The following is a 7,437-nucleotide window of genomic DNA, read 5'->3' on the forward strand; positions in this document are numbered from 1 at the left end:
ATGTTAATTGAACAATACATGTGATTATTTAGTAACAGTAGAAATTTGGGTCATGAATTACTAAAGTTAGTTTTTTTTTTTTTTTTTTTTTTGCGTATGAAACTATGAATTGCGGAGAAGAGTCAAGTTTAGGAAAAAATTAGTTGTTTCGATAGTTTCAGGGTAGGTGATGAGACTTCTAATTGTGATTTTCTTTTCTTTTTTAATAATAGATGTTTGTTTTAGTTATTAAACATGCCTAAAATATTTAATGTGAAGCATAAATTAATAAGAGTGTGTATTAAGAGATTATGAGTGTGTATTTAAAATTATTGTGTTATTTTCACAGATAACAAATGTATGAAATTGAAGTAAAAATGACACAATTGAGTGAGATAGTAATAGAAAATGCCTAAAATATTTAATGTGAAGCATAAATTATGTGTGTGTATTAAGAGATTATGAGTGTGAAGCATGTTTTAGTTATTAAACATGCCTAAAATATTTAATGTGAAGCATAAATTAATAAGAGTGTGTATTAAGAGATTATGAGTGTGTATTTAAAATTATTGTGTGATTTTCACGTACATATAACAAATGTATGAAATTCAAGTAAAAATGACAAATGCAATTGAGTGAGATAGTAATAGAAAATGAAGTTAAGATCACATCTAAATTTCATTTTGAAAGAAAATTTAACAATAATCAAAAGTATAGAAACATAAGCACATGACATTGTATCTAGATATGAAAGCTGAACCTATAAATTAGATAAAAAAAGGAATCAATTGTGAAAGCTTGCGGAAAATGCGGCTTTTGCTAGTTTGATAATTATTGTGCAGTTTTTCTTAGTTCGATCAATTATTATGCGGTTTTCATAAATAACAGCTCCCCGAAATCTAAATTTCCTTTTGAAAGAAAGCTGAACAATAATCAACAACCAAAATTTGTAGAATTATAAATATATAAGGAGCACTCATCAATACATGTCATAAGTTGTACATCAGACAATACATAAGTTATGAAACATGAGCACATGACATTCTTTTTAGATATGTAATTTGAACCCACAAATTGGATCAAAAGGAACTAATTGTGAATATTAACGTGTTCAACATCAATTAAATAAAGTCACAATATCAGCTTTGTACCATTTACCATCATCAAGACGAAAATATTGTTTTTAAAATCCATTGTTAAAATGAAATAAAGGAACAATGAATGTAATGATTAAAGCAATTAGTCATTAACCAAACTCAAATTATAATATGTTTGTCTTACTAACTGCACACAATTAATATTGATCAACACATAATTATTTAATTTTCTCTTATTATTATTAGTATTGTTGTTTTTTTAAAATGTAATTTCTTTAATGCAAAACGTATAGCATTGACCAAAAATACTGAGTAGGAAAAAACTGAAATAAAAGTAAAAATAGAGGGACAAATCTCAAATAAAAACACTGAGGCATAGAGCTGAAATAAAAAAAAAATAGGAGGTGCAAAAACCGTAACATGGTGTACATTCTTTCAACCAAAGATGCTCTCCCGCCAAAGCTGGTGTTTATTCTTCCGGCCAAATATGCTCTCCCTAAACCAAAGCAGGTTTGCAGTGCAAACGAGTTGGCATGGAGAAACCAACAGGAGAACACACCATTCCTTCCATAGAGTAAGAAGCAGAAAAGGTGGAAATCAACTCTGATTTGAAGTTGTTCATGATGTTTCTAAGCAGGGCCAGCCTTGTGTGTATAGAGGTTCAAGGCAAAGAAAATCTCGAGGCCCTAAATCAAATTAAAAAAAAAAAAAAACAATTATGAAAGAAATTGTATCAAAGTTTCAAAGTATCAACAATTAAACCCTAAAAATTATCATATATATAAGCCTCAAACATATAACATGAACATCATAAAACAAATCGCAAATATAAAAAAAAAACTAAAAATGACTTTTTTTTTTGTCCGACTCCTTTTATGGCTTTAATTGTGAAAGAAAACTAAAACCTAAAGAAAAAATTGGGAGAAAGAGATGACAATGGCAAATGGGTTTAGGGTTGTAATCGAGAAAAAATGTATGTAGACTTGTAGGGCTGCAAATTGAAATAGTAATAATAAACTAATAATTAATTGGTTTGACCACTTTACGGTGACCTTTTCTATTCTTTGTCACTTTTTTATTTTTTATTTTTATTTTTTAAATATAGCAGGCCATAAAATATTTTGAGGCCCCTAGATTTTTGAGGCCCTAGACGTGGGCCTTGCTGCTCTTGCCCCAGGGCCGGGCTTGTCTCTAAGCCTACTTTGGCTATGTCAATGCACATCAGAGAGAATGGGATCCAGACTCTATACTTGGATTGGATTTGCTTGGATGTCTTATAACCAGTAGATGAAGTACGGATGACATGGTGATCTTAAATTGTACTCAATCTAAATGTTAGAAGTCATCCAACTAAATCCAAACAACATAAATCTAAGTAGAGAAGCCCAATTCTAGAGAACGAAGATGGTGGAGAGCGATGTGTGCCTAAAATACGAGGGAAATGGGCCAACTGGCTACTCACCATAACACCACCATATATACGCGTCTCTCTCTCTCTCTTCCATACATTTTCATCTTAATTTTTCTTCCATTTTTGTTTTTCCATTCCTTGTCTCGTGAGATCATACTTCCATTTCTCTCGAAAATTTGGATTTGTATCCAATTATCTTTATTTCATCTCGATACTTCATCGATATATTAACATATCGGTTAAGAGACTAAAATTAGTGCCAAACATGCTAGCTTTAGCTCTGGTATGAAATGCAACTAACAAATCATGACAACTAACTGTACGGGAGTAGTTAAAACTCTTAATTAACGATTATGTACTGCTTGAGCAAGATTCCCATCAACTTCAATTAGCTCACAAGTGGATAATGATGTCAAAACTAACTGTACGGGAGTAGTTAAAACACTTAATTAACGATTATGTACTGGTTGAGCAAGATTCCCATCAACTTCAATTAGCTCACAAGTGGATAATGATGTCAAATATTGCTAGTTTACTGAAACCAAATGTTGACTATAAAATTGACATGGCATGTCGGATATGCTTATATGCATATGTGGTGCTATATATCTAGTCCATATAATATACAATAAAACCTCATAAGCATTTGTTTTGATGGTTAAAACTTTAATTTCTTAATTTGGTCAAACAATAGTTATCACTTGGTTGATATATATGTAATCCCCACCTACATATGCCAAAATTGTCAAATATGGTGAACTTAATTACCACCACTAGTAATTAAGTAGCAAACGGAACTTGTTTTTAATTATCACTATGAGCTAACTTTGACAATGCACAGTCGCAGAAATAAGTAGCTGCAGCTGATATATAGTAGGCACGTACTAAATTAGCTACTTAGTAATTAGCAGTTGATTAGTTACCTGCAGTGGCGGAACAGGATGCGATCTCTAATTGGGCTAAATTTAAGATATATATATATATATATATATATATATATATTCTTTTTTAGTTAAAAATGCTTTCTAAAATATAAACGATTTTTTGGGAGGAGAAAAAACGACAAGAAGCTTTTAAAACATACTAATGAAGTAATGTGTAGAAGAAAAAAGTGAGTAAAAGGAAGAAAAAATGAGTGAAATAAGAGAAAAATAGAAACAAAATTTAAAAATGGGGAGAAGAAATTGAGAAACAGAAAAGAAAAAGTCAAATAAGGGTAAAAAATGGCATGAAATGTCGTCACCAAGACTCAAATCAGTGAAGGGAAGAATGTAACTCATAACAATTTAGCCAGCTGAACTACACTCAACTATGTGTGATGTAGATTTTTTTTCAGTTTTCATATCTTCATCTGGGCTGGCTCCGCCAGTGGTTACCTGAGATATGGAGAAGAGAATGGAGCCAACGATATGATAATATATACTAGCATTCTAACACGCGCGATAATATATACTAGCCTTCCAGCATGCGCTGCGTTGTGTGTGTTTGCAGTTAACTATTATTTTTTATGAAATTATGCAATTAACAACACTCGTAATCTTACACTACGATAGACATAGAATTATAGATATAATTAAGAATTTCGTAAGAACTTCAAAAATATTTATCACATGTTACAAAACGACCAAACGAAAAGGGAATTTGGTAGTAATAACCAAATTGTAACCCATTCAGCATTAAGCGTTCACATTTAATGTCTTAGTTACAAACTTCTCCATGAATATGCAACCTTGTCTTTATTGGGAATTTTCCCAGCAAGAAAAAACAGAAAAATGAATGTTTGTGTTTTAAAACTTACAGCAGCCAAACACAACTATAGCTACTCATTACAGAGTATTATAATTAAGTGTTATAGGTCCCTTATGGGATTCCATTAACTTGGATGAAGCAAGATCTCTTTGTATACAACATTTGTCGTGAACACCTCTTCATGTCCTTCTATTGAGCCTTTTTTACTAAGATTTTAGTGGTAGCTTTCGAAATCCCTCGTGATAAAACTACATATAATTGGCCGTGAGTGAATACATGATTTGGGAGGTAAACACCGACATTTGGTATTGTTTGTCTTTGTAATTTGTTTATTGTAAGTGCAAAACTCAACTTCACATAAATTTGTTTTCTTGTCATCTTGATGTTAAGAGTGTAAGGCTAGTTTAGTCATTTCCTATTAATCCCTACCTATATATAGAATGAGATGTGATTGTTCACACTATTATCAGAGAAATACAAGATGTAGCTAGTCCCTACACGTCTTCTGCGTTCTTTACATTTCAGCTTTGTTCTTCCATTTTCAATAGACCATAATTCCTATCATGATATCAGAGCGGGTTACCCATGTCCACATGTGAATACGTAACGGTCACACGAACTCCATATCACCCTAAATAGTTGTCCACGTGTTAGGCTTGAAAACTTGTCACACGTGCGGGTGTGTGTTGAGATATAAATCCCACATTAAGAATATGAGACATTGCTTATGGTTTATAAGGGTTTAGGTCACTCCATCCATCGCCAAGGTTTTGGATGTGAACCCCAGACTACTTTATCATAACAGGAATTATGGTTTATTGAAAATGGAAGAACAAAGCTGAAATGTAAAGAACGCAACAGAGGTGTTGGGACTACATCTTTTATTTCTCTGATAATAGTGTGAACAGTTACATCTCATTCTATATATAGGTAGGGATTAATAGGAAATGACTAAACTAGCCTTACACTCTTAACACTCTCCCTCAACCATATGCTTGGTGTGAAAAGCATAATGGTTGGTACAAAGCCAAAATCAACAAAACCAGATTACATGATGTAGAGCCAAAGACAAAATTAACATCATGAAATACAAATCCCAACTTGATATCATAAGAAAACTTTCATTGTGATAAACGGCTGTCTTGAAGGAAGAGAGATAGCTTGTTGGGAAATTTCATAGTTCACATGGGCTGCAGTGCAGCAATATGAAAGGCAACCCTCGGCAACACATAGCAGCAAAATGTGTATAACTAGAAATCCAAATCTGAAAACGGCAAATTTTTCTTCAATTGTAAACTAACAAATTGAAAAGCTGCATGTGTTGCCATAGGATGAGAAGTAACCACTTGAAGCTTTAACTTTTATAGACACTACACACTTGCAAAACCAATTGATAAATTGCCTCAATCTATTTAGCATTCCATCAGAAGATTACCAGCAGCCCCATATTTATATATTGGCAACACAATCCAAACTTAAGAATCTAACTTAATATTCAAATTGCATATGCACACCAATAGTTCATATCTAACTTAACTCCTCTCTATAGTTCTGAATTAAATCCTCACAACTTTGCATATCACCCAAACTTAATAGCAATATGACAAAGCATAACACACAACAAATTAGCAACAATCATAGAACCATCTCCCAAAACAAACATAACTCACACCCAAGTCATACATTCAGACCATAATCTAACCCATCAAGCCAATTCACCAGTCCAAAAATCAAATTATAAAACTTCTTTGTCACCTTTTTTTCTTTTGGTTGACCGCAAAAAAATTTTGATAAGAAAAATAAAATTAGAAAACTGATGGATTGATCATAACAACCTAAATTACAAAGGAAATCCATGATTCTGAGTGAAAGATATACCAAATCGGAGAGATATTACCAAAGGTGCTAACAAATCTGATGTTGATTGAGTGAGGAGCATAAGAAATTGATAAGCCAAAGCACAATCAAGATACCAAAGAGAGATAGCCTTAGATCACCATCAGAAATTGAAGCCCAGAATATTCACAAATAATATCCATCTCTCACCGTCAAATCACCTTTTCCAACCTCTACATCCAACCAGATTGATGAGATAAAAACAGAGAGGAGAGAAAGATGAGTACCAAATCAGTGCCCATAGATTGCAGATTGAAGAACAAGATCAGAAACGACCATGACGAAGACGAGAACCAAAACTCCAAAGCCGCGAGCAGAGGGGCGCCGATGAGGCCAGAAAACAACCGAGATGGTCTCCATCGATGACCGATTCTGTTCTAAGGACCGCACGGTCTGAATTTGGAAGGCATGAGACTAGGGTTTTGATATTGGGGAAAACTGAAAAGAAGGCTATAAAAACTAAAAATGCTTAAGCAATCGAAGCACACAACCACATGAATGTGACCATGGCTCTGATACTATGATAAAGGTCGCCACGGGTTTGCCATATTTTTCAGTTAATTTTTTGGACTCCCGACCTATTTCTAACGATTTTCTGAAGTTTTGTCGAACTTTCGTCGAATTTAGTTTAAGTGGTGACATGGCACATCATTATTGGTCGTTTCTTGACTTAGGGCCTACAATAAAGCTGACCCACATGGGTAAGAGCATCTCCAACAGCTTCCTCATTTTCTCGATTTCCTCAATTTTGGGGAATATTAGGTTTTTTTTTTTGTCCAACAGCTTCCACATCTCATTCTCTAAAACGAGGATGGAGAAGAAAGAAACCTTCATTCCCCATATTTGCAGCAAAGTCTTCATTCCCCAAAATTAAATTCTTCACGTGCTCCAACAAGAAAAAGACAACAATAGAATATTTTATTAGGTATTTTATTGTCACAATAAAATATATAATGTTTTTTTGCTATAATTAATGATGATATAATATATTTTATTGTTATATTAAATGCGAAAATCTCAAAAATGGAGAAGCTGTTGAATTTTGAGCATATTTTTTTAAAAAATTTTTTTAGCTTTTACTTCCCCATTTTAGAAAAATTTTAGGGATGTTGTTGGAGATGCTCTAAGCAATCTCCTACAAGCTGACTAGTGTCAGATGATGTTAAGGAGTGACCAATTAGAAAATGTCATGTGGTGACGAAAAAATAAGAGAAGCCATGCATGTCGACAAGTGGCCTCCCTTGATTGGCCAATTTCTTCAAGTCGGCTAACTATATATATATATATATATATATATATACGTAC

Source organism: Fragaria vesca, linkage group LG4 (genome assembly GCF_000184155.1).
Source record: "Fragaria vesca subsp. vesca linkage group LG4, FraVesHawaii_1.0, whole genome shotgun sequence".
Taxonomy (NCBI): Eukaryota; Viridiplantae; Streptophyta; class Magnoliopsida; order Rosales; family Rosaceae; genus Fragaria; species Fragaria vesca.